Source organism: Balaenoptera ricei, chromosome 16, assembly GCF_028023285.1.
Source record: "Balaenoptera ricei isolate mBalRic1 chromosome 16, mBalRic1.hap2, whole genome shotgun sequence".
NCBI lineage: Eukaryota > Metazoa > Chordata > Mammalia > Artiodactyla > Balaenopteridae > Balaenoptera > Balaenoptera ricei.
Window position 1 is genome coordinate 21042255 of NC_082654.1, and position 15212 is coordinate 21057466.

Consider the following 15212-nt stretch of genomic DNA (forward strand, 5'->3'; position numbering starts at 1 on the left):
TGTATTCTCCATGTCTGTTTTCCTGCTATGGTGGCAGGGTTGTAACAGAGACCAGATGTGGTTCTGTCATCACTTTGCCCTGCTGCTTGGCACAGTACAACTTGAGCAATGCAGTTATAACTGACAGTGTTTTGGTGCCTCATATATGGCACTCAAATAGGGCAAAAAATATCAAGATATTTTATTTATCTTTTTATTACTAGTGCATAATAAACAATGTCAAAATAACAATAAGAAGAAAAAATAATGTTGTGATTTAAAGGCACAATAGTGTGGATTATTTTGTTATTGAATTAGAAGTCAAAGAATTGTGTTTATTATGCAATGGCATTATAGCTATTCTAAAAGAATTCATTATCCGTTGACTTTAGCAAACTAAGCACTCATGACAATATCCCTATTGTGGGATATTGGAAAGCAATGTTCAGAAAAATTAGAAAATTTGAAACAATATCTTATCACAGCAGAACTGCTTCACAAAAATAAAAATAAGACCACAACTAAAGTGCCTGAGTGACTCATTTGTTAGCCAAGCAAAGAAAATGGTTTACCAATTGTGGGTTAATTACACCATCTTTGATTACAACAGCAAAAGAAATGTGTCCAGAGAGAAACAAAATTGTTAAAAACTATTTGCCTTTCTGTGAAAAAAAAACTGAAGAGTTGTGGATATTAGGAGCAAATCAGTAGTCAATTAAAAATAAGCTGGATGATTTTGAATTGTTCTCTTTGACTATTGATGAGTTAACAAATTTTACTTTTTTCCAGGAGTCAATACTGAGTTTGAAGTGATTGAAGAATTAGCCTTTATGAATAGCCTGCATGGAATAACCACAGGTAAGAATATTTTCAAAGAAGTTGAGAAAATACTAATTCATTAAAACCTGAAGTGAAATCTGCTATGATGTGCTGTAACTCATGTTGGTAAAAGTATGGGTGAAGCATAAAAAGACTCATTTGGACAGATTTACAAAGCTTGTGAAAGTGTAAGTTGTTTAAAGGTATGTTTATTTATTATATTATTCATCAGCACGTACTATGTGGAAAATACTTTAGCCTGTTGAATCAGTAGTATCAATGGTGAACGTCGTCTGCTCTAGTGAATTTAACATTGTCGTTTCATGAATTTTCATAAGAAATAGGAGTTGAATATCCTAACTTGGCTTTACCACATAGCTGGTTGATGATTTACCAGTGGTGAAGTTTTATTGTTATTTTTGATGGCAGGACCCAAACTGAATTTTTTTGAATAAGAAGAACTACCCTCAATCATTATTGTTAAACACTGACTGGCTTTAGAAACTAGCTTCTGTTGCAGATGATAATACTTCTTAGTGAATCCATCTAAACTTTCAAGGTGAGAGATAGCTTATATACGAAACTTATATTGGTTTAAAGTCATTTCCATAAAAACTAATGTTGTTTGAAATACAAGTAATGTCAACAGACTTGTAACCTTCCCATGCTGACAAGAGTTAAAACAGGAAGTAAAATTATCACTATCACACAAATTTTCAGTACTCAATCTACAAATTTCTAAGCTTAAGCTATAGTTCCAACAGTTTGTTTCAAACCTCACACCAAGTGAAAAAAAAAAAATTTCTATATTTCAAAATCAATTTAACCATGAAATTGAGTAGCTTCCACCTAACCTTCAATTGGAAATGATTAATCTGAAATATTATGGCATGTTAAAATAAAAATATCTAGAGAAAAATCTAGTAGAATTCTATAAATGCCTTCCAAGCAAAAAATGTACTCAATTTAAATTGAATAAAGAGTGACATCACCAAGATGGCGAAGTAGGAGATGCCAGCCTCTGTTCCACAACAAAGATGGACAATTTGACAGTTATTTATGGGAAAAAAACAAACAGCTCTGGAAGAGCGCAGGGGTCTACTTAAGAAACTTCAGCAGCATACTAGAACAAAAAACCTGAGAATAACCAGGAAAAAAGTGAAGGAAGAATAGCTTCATTTTGCCGACATCATCATCATTCCCCAGGCCAGCACTGCTCAGTGCCGAGAGGAAACTCTCCACCTAGAAAGAGTTCCTCTGACTGGAAAGAGAGAGTGGAGTGAGTGACCAGCTTCCCCACTCTTTTGGGGCACAAAAAAAGGACCTGCTTTGATTTCACCCCACCCAGAGACCAGCAAATCTCTGATATATAGAGATGGCTAGGAACAAAAAAGAGCAGGGGCTACCGGTATCAGCCACGCAGCAGCAGCAGCTGTGGTTCCCAGTGATGAGCTCTGCAGGAGATCTTAGTAGCTTTTGCCACTGAAGAAACCAATGGTCAGCACAGCCATAGTGGACCCCATGCAGATTTCACCATGCTTTGTCCTAGATGTATTCATGTTCACAAACACCAGCTACCCAATTCCCTCCTCACTCCCTCCTTGCCACCTCCATCAGAGCCAGGGATTCACACAGGCCATCAGCCCAGGCTTCTGTGGCAACATGGGTGCGAGATGCCAGCCTGAAACCTCATGGCTGACTGCCACCACTATGTGCACACTTGAGTCTAGCCTCCCTAGCTGTGCACCTGTATACCACCAGCTTGACCTTTGTCACCAGTCTCTACTGTGGTGCGCACACCCATGGCAAGATCCTTCTACCACGAAGGATAATATCTAAACTAATCTCTGGTTTGATACTAAAAATATTCTTAATCATGATATATTTGAAAACCATGTTATATTTATAATGCAGTTTCTAAAACAGACGCACATGGCATATTCATTTTACAGTACAATAAATTATAGATCTAAAAACTCAGGTTAATGCTTTCAAGTTATCATCTTAATGCAAACAAAACTTTCCTTTAAAAAAGATTTTTTTTAAATTTTTATTTTGAAAGATAATATTTCTACACATTTTTCGAAGGCATAAACATATCTAGGCCATAACATGTCCTGACAAGCATTCAAGCACATTCCACATTTACCTATATCATTTCTGTACAGATAAGGCCATTCCTGCTCTTTCTTAAATATGAATGCTTAGTCCATGAGATGATATATCCAGTTACATATTTACTAAATGAAGGAGATATTTTAAAATATGACTTTCACAGCATTGTGTACAACTCCCCACTTTTCTTTCAGCATCTAAAAGAAAATGCTGGCAACATCATTGAATAGTAATTCAAAAGAACATGGTAGGAAGAAAACGTCAGTTACAATGGTGGAGTAAGGACTTTCACAACTTCTCTACTTCATAAAATCAAAGAGAACACTGGCAAACATTGTGAATATCAACTTTTTGACAAATCTGGAAATTAATCAAATACTTGCAACAATTCATAAAACACTTAATCCAGAAAAAAAAAGGCTGTGTCTCAGTAAGAATAACAAGTATTATGGTGTTTTAGCTTTCTCTATCCCCATCCTCCACTACCTGACTCAGTGGTACCCTTGAAAACTAATACCTCCATAATTACAGTAAAAACCAGCAGCTTAAAAGCCCTTTGGGCAGAACTGAGTTGAAGCTCCTCTAAAACACTGGGTTGAGGCTCCTACAAAGCTCCATTCCTAGAGAAGTGTCATTATTTGACTTACTTAGAATTTCCCCAGAAAACTCCATCTGCAAGAGTGTTCTTTACTTGACCTGATGTAGAGCCCACCTAATGTGAACACCTTTTTCTCCCAGGATAATTGTCAAAAGCAATCAGTGGCAATTGTTTAATGTTGCAGGAGCAACAAAAAAACTGACAAAAAAAAAAAAAAAAAAGAGAGGGAGAGAGAAATATGAGAAATGAGATGGCCGTAGAAGCTTTGTAAAGTTCTGACATATTCCTGAGAACCTAATAGTCCGTGAACATGCAAAGATCTAGGCGCAAGCTCAAGAAATACCTGAGAAGGCCCTAAGTCCTCACCTCTGGCTGACCTTGAAGCTCTGCACAAGCAAGAAGGCAGAGTTGTAAACTGCCTACCTGAGCATTGAAGGTATGCCCCAACATGAACACAGAGCCCCTTGGCAAATAGTCTGGGGGACTTATTCATTCTAGGCATTTAGGGAAATATCTGGCGATCATTAACTGACACTAAGCTATCTGAGCAGAAACTACAGTGGCCACAGAAGACAAAGTATACAGACTTTACAAAGTTAAATCAGCAAAGTCACTAAGCAGATAAACAGTATGAACAAGAATAGAAACAACAATAAATAGCAATAGCTTATGGGAAGGGAGGAAAATCTGATATCCAGAATAGTCACATTTTATTATTTAAAACCTTCAGTTTTCAACAAAAGAAGTATAAGACACACAAAAAAACAAAGTATGGCCCATACACAGGAAAAAATAAGCAATCACTAGAAATTGTCCTTAATAAAGCCAAGATACAGAATTTATTGAAAACAGTATTTGTTGCCCATTCTGATTTTTATCTCAAAAAGTCAGGAATGCAACAGCAAAAGACTTAACTTTCTAAGTATCATTTCTTATTTCCCAAATGCATGTGTTCTCTATTTCTGTATTTTAAATATATTGAAAGAACTAAAATAATCCGTGCATGATGGACTATAAAAAATATGAGAACTATATATCATTATGGAAAGAACATCAAAAGTTGAAGGCTTTAATACTTCACTTTCAATAATGGATAACAAAATGAGACAGAAGATCAACAAGGTAATAGGACATATAAAAGACACAATAAACCAACTAGACTGAGTAAATAACTATAGAGCACTGCTATGATCTGAATGTTTCCGTTCCCCCTATATTCATATGCTTAAATTATAAGCCCGAAAGATGAAGGTATTAGGAGTGGGACCTTTAGGAAATGCTTAAAGCTTGAGGGTATAACCTTCATGAATGAGATTAGTACCTTATAAAAGAAACCCACAGGGATCCCTAGCGCTCCCACCATGTGAGGACACAGCAAGAAGGAGCATGCTATGAACCAAAAATGAGCTCTCATCAAAATTCAAACATGCTGGAGCCTTGGTCTTGGACTTCCTAGCCTCCAGAACTGTGAGCAATAAATTTCTGTTGTTTATAAGCTACCAAGTGTGTGGTGTTTTGTTGTACCTACCTGAAAAAACTGGCAAGCACAACAATTTCAGATATATTATATATATTATTTTCAATTTCACAGGAGTCATTCCTCAAGGTAGCCCATACACTAACACATAAAACAAGTCTCAGTATAATTAAATGGATTGTAATCATACAAATTATATTCTCTAAGCAAAATGAAATGAAATTAGAAGTCAATAACAGAAGGAAATTTTGGAAATTCACAAATATGGGAACATTAAACAAATACTCTTATAATCAATGGATCAAAGAAGATAAATTAGAAAATACTCTTCTATAAATGAAAACACAAACACAATGTTCCAGAGCATGTGGAATGCAGCTAACACAGTGCTTACAGGGAAATTTATAACGTAAAAAGATATATTAAAGAAGAAAGATCTCAAATTTATAATCTAACATCCCACTGTAAGAAACTAAAATAAAAAGAAGTGGGTACTTTGTTACAGCAGGTCTGAGAAAGTAATACAAATTTTGATATCAGAAGTAGATATGTTGCTATAAGATATCTCAAAATGTGCAGTGGAATTGGGTAATGTATTGAGGCTGAAAGACTTTTGAAAAGTGTATTAGAGAAAGCCTACATAGTCTTGAGATTTTTGGTAGAAATATGGAGGTTAAAGGTGCTTCTGGTGAGATCTCAGATGGAAATGAGGAATACCTTATTGGAAACTGGAGGAAAGGTGATCCTTGTTATAAGTGGCAGACAACTTGGCTGAACTGTGTTCTAATGTTGGGCGGAAAGTATAACTTTTAAACAATGAACTTTGATATTTAGCTGAGGATATTTCCAAGAAGTGGGCATGGTACAGCCCAATATCTCTTTGCTACTTATAGTAAAATGTGAAAGGAAAGAGATGAATTGAGGAAAGGACTATTATGTAAAAAGGAACCAGAGCTAAGTGGTTTGGAAAATTCTCGGCCTATCCATATTACAAAAGATACTAAGGCATGCTCTGGAGAGAACACTAAGAATACTACCAGAAAATCTTTTGCTGAAGATATTAATCATGTACGATTTGACTTTAATCAAACATCTCAGCAGAAGCCAGCATAGAGATGGTGTGCATCCTTTTGGCTTTACATCCATGGGAGACCAACAAAGGTTTTGAGAAGGATATATCAACAGAAACACTGCCAGCTTGGACTGAAGTATACAGAGACAGAACAAAATGCAGGAAGGCTATCAGACTTCCAAAAGTCTACAAGAAGGAAACAGTCGAGAGGATAAAGTCATGTCTGCCTCTGCAGATCCAGAGGGCAGGTCTCCAGTTGTTTCCATGGGCAAAGAGGTAGGGCAACCAACACCTTCACAGTTGAGAGGGCAGTGCCATCTCTGAGTGCTGAAGGGGGGCAGTGGACTGCTACCATAGGCCAGAGCATGGGGCTATTCCTTGGGATCCAGAGAACAGAGCATATAGCCAAAGAGAATCATTCTCAGGACTTGAAATCTAATGAAAATTTCCCCTGCTGATTTTCAGACTTGTTTGGGACATGTTACCCTTTATTCCTTCCATTTCTTCCTTTCTGAATGTGAATATCTATTCTATCTATGCATGATTCAACATTGCATTTTGGAAACAGATAACTTGTTTTTTAGTCTCATTGGTCCACAGATGGAGAGGAATTTTGCTTGAGGATAGATCATACCCAAAGTCTCACCCATACCTCATTTAGATGATGAGACCTTGGACTTTTTGAGTTTGTCATATTTAGCTGAGATCCTGCAATAGGGTAGGGCTTTGGGGAATGTTAGGATGAAGTGAATGTATTTCGTACATGGGAAAGATGTGAATTTTTGGAGGCTTGTGGCAAACTTTACTGGGTTGAACAGTGTCCCTTCCAAAATTCATATCCACCTGGAACCTGTAAATGTGGACTTATTTGGAAACAGGGTCATTGCAGATGTAATCAAAGTTAAGATGTGGTCATAATGGACTAGGATGAGCCCTAAATCCAATAAACAGTGTCCTTATAAATAGAGGGGGACTTGGATACAGACACACACAGAGGAAGGAAGACCATGTGAAGATGGACATTGGAGTGATGCAGCTACAAGCAGAGGAACACCAAAGATTGCCAGCAACCAACCTCTAGAAGTTAAGAAAAGAGAAGTAAGAATGACCCTGCCAACAGCATCATTTTAAACATCTAGCACTCAGAAATGTGAAGACATAAATTTCTCCTGTTTTAATTTACAGAGTTTGTACTACTTCATTACAGAAGCCTCAGGAAACTATTAGACAGTCTGTAACCACCCCCCCAAAAAAAGAAAAGAAAAGAAAATTGAATTCGTGGTCAAAATCTTCCCAAAAAGAGAAATCCAGGATTAAATGGATTTATTGATGAGTTCCACAAAGTGTTTGAAGGGGAATTAATACTAACCCTTCACAAAGTCTTCCAAAATTGAAGAGGAGAAAATTCTTCCCAACTTATTTTATGAAGTCAGTATTACCTTTGAGCAGACAAAGGTGTTACAAGAAAATAAAACTACAGACTCCCTTAGGAATGTAAACTCAAAACTCCTCAATAAAATATGATCAAACCAAATGCAGTCAAATATACAAAGGATTATATACCATAACCAAGTGATCAGTAGTGCAAGGATGCTTCAACATAAAAAATTAAAGAAAAGAATATACTGTATTTATAGAATAAAAGACAAAACTCACACAATCCTCTCAACTGATGCAGGAAAAAGTATTTGACAGAATCAAACCCCCTTCTATGTTAAAAAACCTCAATGAAACTTTAAATAGAAGGAAACTTTCTCAAGCTAATAGAAGGCATTTATGAAAAACCCACAGCTAACACCATCCTTAATGGTGAAAGACTGAAAGCTTTTCTCCTAAGGTCAGATATAACACCAGAATGTCCACTCTATTCAACATCATATTGAAGGTTCTAAGTAGAGCAATTAGGCAGGAAAAATAAATAAAAGTCATCAGACTGAAAAAGGAGAAGTAAAAAAATTTCTCTGTTCACAGATAAATGATTTTGTTTATAGAAAATCCTAAAAAATTCACATACAAAACTCTTAAAGCGGATAAACTACTTCAGCAAGGTTTCATGTTATAAGATAGATATTATATAGATATACAAATATCAGTTGTATTTCTACACACAAGCAGTGGTTACAATAGCATCATAAAACAATAAAATGCTTAGGAATAAGTTTAACAAACTTGTAAAACTTGTACACTTAAAACTACAAACCATCACTGAAATAAATTCAAGAAGACCTAAATAAATGGAGAAATATATCATGTCATGAATTGGAAAATTTAATACTAAGATAATGCTACTCCCCATATTAAACTATAAATCCAACACATCCTACATCACAAGCCAGGTTTCTTTTGTGTGTGTGTGGAAATTGACAAGCTGATCCTAAAAATCATGTGTATTTTCAGTAGAACCAGAATATCTACAACTATCTTGAACAAAAAGAGAGATTAAAATTGAGGGAATAATGTTTTCTAATTTCAAAAATTACTACAAAACAACAGTGATTAAGAGTGTGTGGTACTGGCATAAGCATAGCCACAGATCAATGAAACAGAATTGAGAGTTCAGAAATAAACCTTTGCATTTAAGGTCAACAGATTTTTGACAAAGATGCCAATATAACTTAATCATAACTTAAAGAAAGAATTATTTCTTCAACAAGTGGTGCTGAGACAACTTGCTATCCATATGCAAAATACAAAATTGGATCTCAGCCTTACACCATGCACAAAAATTCATTCAAAATGCATTAAGAACGTAATGTAATTACTAAAAATGTAAAATATGGACTTTAATTTTTGTGACCATGGACTAGGCAAAGGTTTCTTAGATATGACACCAAAATGCCCAAGCAAAAAAAAAAAAAAAAAAGATATTTATATTGGATTTCGTAAAAAACAAACCATGTGTCCTTCAAATGGTACTATCAAGAATTTTTTTTAAAAAACAGATAATGGAATAAAATATATGCAAGGGACTACTACCTATACTATGTAAAGAACTCATACAACTCAACAATAAAAAGACTACCCTATTAAATAATGGGCAAAGTATTTGAAAACATCAGTTTACCTACAGAAGTTATCCAAATGACCAATAATCAGACGAAAGATGCTCAACATTATTAGTCATTAGGGAAATGCAAATTAAAACCACAAGGTATCACTTTATACCCACTATCATTGCTATAATTTAAAAAAATGGATAATAACAAATCTAGGACAAGAAGAGCAGAAATTGGAACCCAAATACATTGGTAGTAGGAATTTAAAATAGACCAGTGACTTTGGAAATTGGTTTGGAATTTCTTCAAAAATATAAACATAAGATTACCATATTTCCCTGAAGTTCCACTCCTAGGTATATAGTCAAAAGAAATTGTTCACACGAAAACTTGTACATGAGTGTTTATAGAAGCATTATTCATAATAACCAAAAGTTGAAACAATCTGAAGGTTCAATAATAAGTAGATAAAAAAAATGCTATGTACCAATACAATGGAATACTGTTTAGCCATAAAAATAATGAAATACTGATACATGCTACCACATGGATGAACCTGAATACTTTAAACTAAGTGAAAGAAGCTAGGCACAAAAGGCCAAATATTGTATGGTTCTATTTATTTGAAATGTCCAGAATAGGGAAACCCATAGCGGCAGAAAGTACATTAGCGATTACCTGAGGTTGAGGTTACAGAAGTATGCAGAGTGACTGCTAATTCACAAAGGGGTTTTTGGGAGGCAATAATAATATTTTGGGAGTACGCATTGTTGGAGCTTGCATAAGTTTGTGAATACTAAAAACCACTGAATTTTTAACACTTTTATACTTTAAAATAATGAATTTCATGGTATAGGAATTATATCTCAAAAGTAGCTAAAAATACTATATGATATATAATATTAGGCATGACTTAAAGTAGGCACAGGATAGGAGCCTTCACTGTAAATTACTGAAACCATTTATGTATTTATTTTGTTCTAATCATTTGACTCTGAAAATACTGATATCTGTGCCATGACTTCTCTGAGGTGATTCTTTTTTTCTTGTGATTTCACTATCATTTCTTCACTTTCTTTTTCTCCCATTGAAACATTGGTAATAAATTCAGTTTTTAGAAGTTCATTTCTATTAAAGTCTATTGAATGTTTAGAAATTTATGTGTGAAACTGTGTGGCAGATATTTTACCAGGAACTAGGGATAAAACATTGAAAGATAAACAAACATATTCCCTGCCACCGCCGAGTTTTGGGCCTAGATAAGGATTGGCACAAATTATGTCAGTAAACAAAGCCAGTGTAATATTTTTGAAGACCGTATTACACAGGATTGAAACAAGTAGAAGTAATCTTGACTAGAGTGTAATAATACGTTTTCCTTTATTTATCTCTTATTATATGCCTGTTAGCCACCATATTCAACTGAGATGTCATTTAAAATCAATACTCAGTTGATCCTTGACAGTCAACCACCTGTACTAGATTTCAGAACTTCAGAGATATTAAATTTGTGGTAAAAATAATGCAAAAAAATGGGGAAAAACTTTTTGGTAGATGTTCAAACAGTTGATCTTACTTGAAAGTATGATACAAACACTGATGGTTAATAAATTTATTCAGCTATAGTTTAAAGATCTAGAGATGGTCTGGTGGCCAGATCCATTTTCACCTGGGGTAGTCAGTTTCACTCAGTTTCCAGACTCTGCTCTGGGTCACACATGACATTACTAGAACATCACTCCTGCTCTAAAACCTTACATATATGTGTAAAATATATGTACATATATATGTAATCCTACATATGTAAATCATGTATGATTTATATAATTTATTTATATTTAAATACACATGTAGTTATCTATATATAGAGAGAGAGAGAAACAGAGACAGAGATAAAGAGAAAGGGAGAGAGAAATAATGTAATTTTAAAATTCTAAGGCAATAGCATAATTATTACATAGAATAAGTAGATAAGTGGCCATTTCCTTAACATCTAGGGTATTTTAATGATCATGAGATCTCACTATTTCATAATATAGGATTATATGATATTCTCATATGTGATAAAGCATTGGAAATAAGAATCTTATCAAATTTGTGCATTTAATCTTCTATTCATGGGTTACAAAACAAATATTTGAACTATCATTTGTTTATGAGCATTATTCAGTACCAAGGGCATTCTGACGAAGACTCTGAGCCTATTACTTTTAATTATACTCTTTCTAATTAAACCCAATAAGCCATCTCCTGAGGAAGTACAGACAGTCCTCAATCTAGGATGGTTTGATTTATGAGGCAATATGTATTCAGTAGAAACTGCACTTCACATTTTGAACTTTGATCTTTTCCCGGGCTAGCGACATGCCATAGGATGCCCTCTTCCCTGATACTCTGTTGGCATGCTGGGCTGCCCCGGCAAGCTGCAGCTCCCAGTCAGCCACGTGATCATCAGGGTAAACAACCAATATACTTATAACCATTCTGCACCCATACAACCATTCTGTTTGTCACTTTCAGTAAAGTAGTCAATAAATTACATGAAGTATTTAACAATTTACTATAAAATAGTCTCTGTGTTAGATGATGTTGCCGAACTACAGGCTAATGTAAGTGTCCTGAGCAAATTTAAGGTAGGCAAGGCTAAGCTATGATGTTTGGTAGGTTAGGCATTAAATGCATTTTCCAATTGTAACATTTTCAATTAACCATGGGTAACCCTACCATAAGTCAAGAGAGATTTGTAGTTTAATTTTTTGCTAGATCCACCATACTAAAGAATCAAAATAAAACTCGTTAGTGATGACTCCAAACAAAACACATTGTCGTTTTTCATAGTTGAAATCCAATATAATCTTCATATCTAACAAACCCTCTTCCACTGGGCTTTCCAATGACTGTCCCTAAATAGCCATTGATCTTTTTGTCTTCCCTGAGTTCCTCAAATTTTCTGTATCTCATGGATGGGACAGTTTGTCTTCAATAACATCATCCTACTTTTGCTGGACTGTACCTTCCTTACAGGCAGAAATCATTTTGCCATTCATCCTTAAATCTTTAAATTATTTAAGTCCCTGACCTTCAATATGAATCCTAGTTCTCTCAGTTGGCCTCAATAATACAGTAAATTGTCTCCTCTAAGGCTTTCTTTTTATCACAGTTTTAATAACTCTTATGCCAAGAAGTAACCTTGAAACTGTTTGAAAAGGAACTGCTTTGGGGGAATGTGCTAGGGGTAGGTGGATGTTCCCCTTTATCTCCTCCAAGATGCCTCTGGAATAAGCGGAGGCATAGAGATTAAGCAACTCTTCTGAGTATGCAAAGCAAAGAAATAAGGAAGCAAAAATTCTGACCTGGGTTGGTCAGAATCTAGAGTTCAAACTTTTAACCTCTAAACAATCTATCCTTGATAATAGGGTGTGGAGAGCATTTTTAAATCCTGCTCATTGTCTCTGCCATTAGATAGAGTTCTGGTTCCTAGTAGCTATGATATCTTCAATCAAATTAGTACATAACTTCATTTTTCTACTTTTTTATTGAGCTGAATACATCAAAACTTCTCAATCATTCACACATTTTCAATAATTTCAGTAAAGAAAAAAGAAAACACCTTATGTGCAAAGTGAGGAAAATGACTCTCAGACTACATGGCTATTCATCTCTAGCTGGGTTGCTTTTTAACACAGCAATTTTTAAAACAGCCTTTTATATTTTACAAAAATCCTTTTCTTTCCCCTGAAGCCAAGTCTAGAGGACTTTTTTTTTTTTTGGAAGGAGTGTGACTCAACACTTCACACCTTCTTCTTTATAAGAGAAATGCATGAGACAGGGTTAGTGACCACTATCTCTGTGTGTGCGAATAATTCTTTGCTTGATCAAACTTTGGTCAGGGTCCTCAACCTTCTCCTAGGCCCATCTGTGCATTTCTTTGTAAATCTAGTTTTAGCAAAACCCCTGCTAAGTCATTTTAACTAGAACCCCCGACCCTTGATATCTGATCACCCTCGATAGCTGATCAGGTTCCTCACTCTCTGCTGTCCCCCAGATGATGTCTGATTCCTCTGGCCTGTCTTCAGCAAGAATCCGGTTAGGTCAGTTTAGCCAGAACTCTCCTTACCGCTAACGTTTCCTCTTAATAATTTTCCATCCACTGACTGCCACCGTGTTCCCTGGCTATAAATTCCCACCTGTCCACACTGTATTTGTAGTTGAGCCCAGTCTTTCTCCCCCACTGCAAAATCTCACTGCAGTGGTCCCTATACCTCTCCCAACGGTCCTGAATGAAGTCTGCCTTACTATGTTGAACAAGTGTCATTGAGTATTTTTTTTTCTTTAACACATGCCAAGGTTTAGTTCTGGGAATTGCAGCAAGAGTCATTATTGCTTGCAGGAAAGAGAGAAGTGAACCCAGTGATCCTCTCAGCATGGAGGGCCCAGCCCTTGGGTCAAGGCCCCAGGAGATACTGCAGTTCTCCCAACTCATGCATTGCATGGGTGGCATTAAGTCTCTTCAGTGGAGACCAGGTGTACAGGGGAAACTGGGAAGGTGAACAGTAGGAAACCAGAAATAAACTTCATATATCATAGCTTACAATATTGAGAGTATTAAACAAACAATAATTCTAGTAATAGCAGGCAACATAAATATGCCAAATGCCTCCTCCAGAACTAATTAAAAATATTGACCAGTTACTAAATAACACAGCTCTCCCAAAAGACTGTAGTATTCTGGGAATAGTGATAAGTATCAACAACTTTCAGAGAGAGCTGACCTAAGTCGTAGAAAAGAAATACATGTCAGAATCTTATTTTATAAGCTACAAGAGGAGGAATTAGATGAGAGAAAAATTAGTTTATTGGTTCAAATAATTTTTCATTTTACAGATACAAGAGAAATATGAGACCCAGATCTCTCAAAATTCTAAAGAAATAATATGTAAATTTCCTATCTTATTAAGAATCTTTTATTAGAAAGCAAAAAAAAAAAAAACCCATAAAATTGTAATTGAGTTTGTGAGCCACTGTAGGGATTTTGAACTTGCAAATAGGTCAATTGCCAAGAAAATTATACATGAAAGAAAAATCTAGAAGATTACTATTTAATAAGTCAAGTGAGAAAACTTTGTGCATGTAATATCATTATGTTTATCCCACACCCACTCTGGATACTGAATTATTCAATTTTATTCTTTAAAGACATTTTCTTGTTTTGATTTCTGTGTTAGCAGAGATCACAAATCCACTAGCGAAATAAACATTACAATGTATTTTAGCCTCATATATTATGATAATTCCAGCAGTCAAACAGCTGATGTCACTTAAAAAACAAGAATAATTAAAATATAACACTTGAGCAACAGTTCCTAACTTAAGATGTGAGTAGTCTCCCTTTCAACATTTAGAGCAAATATTTTCTTTCTGCTAGTACAATTAATGATCAAAAATTTTGTCATCTGCTTTTATATTAACATGAGTAGATTAAGTGGAATAATTATACAATTATAAGAATTGTGAAACTGTGGAATTGCTGGCAAAGGATTTTTGTTGAACCTCTCTGCATGAAATAGTGAAAGGAAGGATATGCTATCTGGATAAAGAGAAAAATGGAGTGTGGGAGTGGAGTGTGAATAGTTTTAAACCTCTCTTCCCAGCTTTGGTTGTTTTCTGGAAGGTTTCAAATAAATCAGTGTTCATCTGACACAATTTTTTTTTTTAAACATCTTTATTGAAGTATAATTGCTTTACAATGGTGTGTTAGTTTCTGCTTTATAACAAAGTGAATCAGTTATACATACATCTGACACAGTTTTACGATAGCCATCTTAATTCCCAGTATCTAGTGTTTGCATAAGGTTTTGAAATTTTCAAAAATGCTTTATTATTAGTAGTATTATTTTTAGAGCTGCACATCCACCTTATAGGAATGCAATGAAGATATATACATAGAGAGAGAGAGAAGTCAATTAAGATATAGAAAAATTAGGAAACTTGAAAAGGTCACACTATAAGTTAATGGCAAGATCCAGGACTGAATTTACCACTTACTCATTAATTCTTTTGGATAAGCATTTATAAGCTCATACCCATCATTATTTAAAGATAAGTTAGTCCAGCCTGTAATTACACAGATGTAAAAGCTAAGTTCTGTGGAATAGG

At 35.0% G+C, this 15212-nt stretch overlaps 1 long non-coding RNA gene across 2 annotated transcripts in view; it reads left to right on the top strand.

Annotated features, from left to right (window-relative positions):
- Nucleotides 1–15212, top strand: part of LOC132350506 (uncharacterized) — a 608613-nt gene that overhangs the window by 326438 nt on the left and 266963 nt on the right. For both annotated transcript variants that reach the window (XR_009497936.1, XR_009497937.1), the window contains exon 6: nt 769–837. This is a non-coding gene — a long non-coding RNA (uncharacterized LOC132350506). The remainder of the gene's footprint in view (nt 1–768; nt 838–15212) is intronic.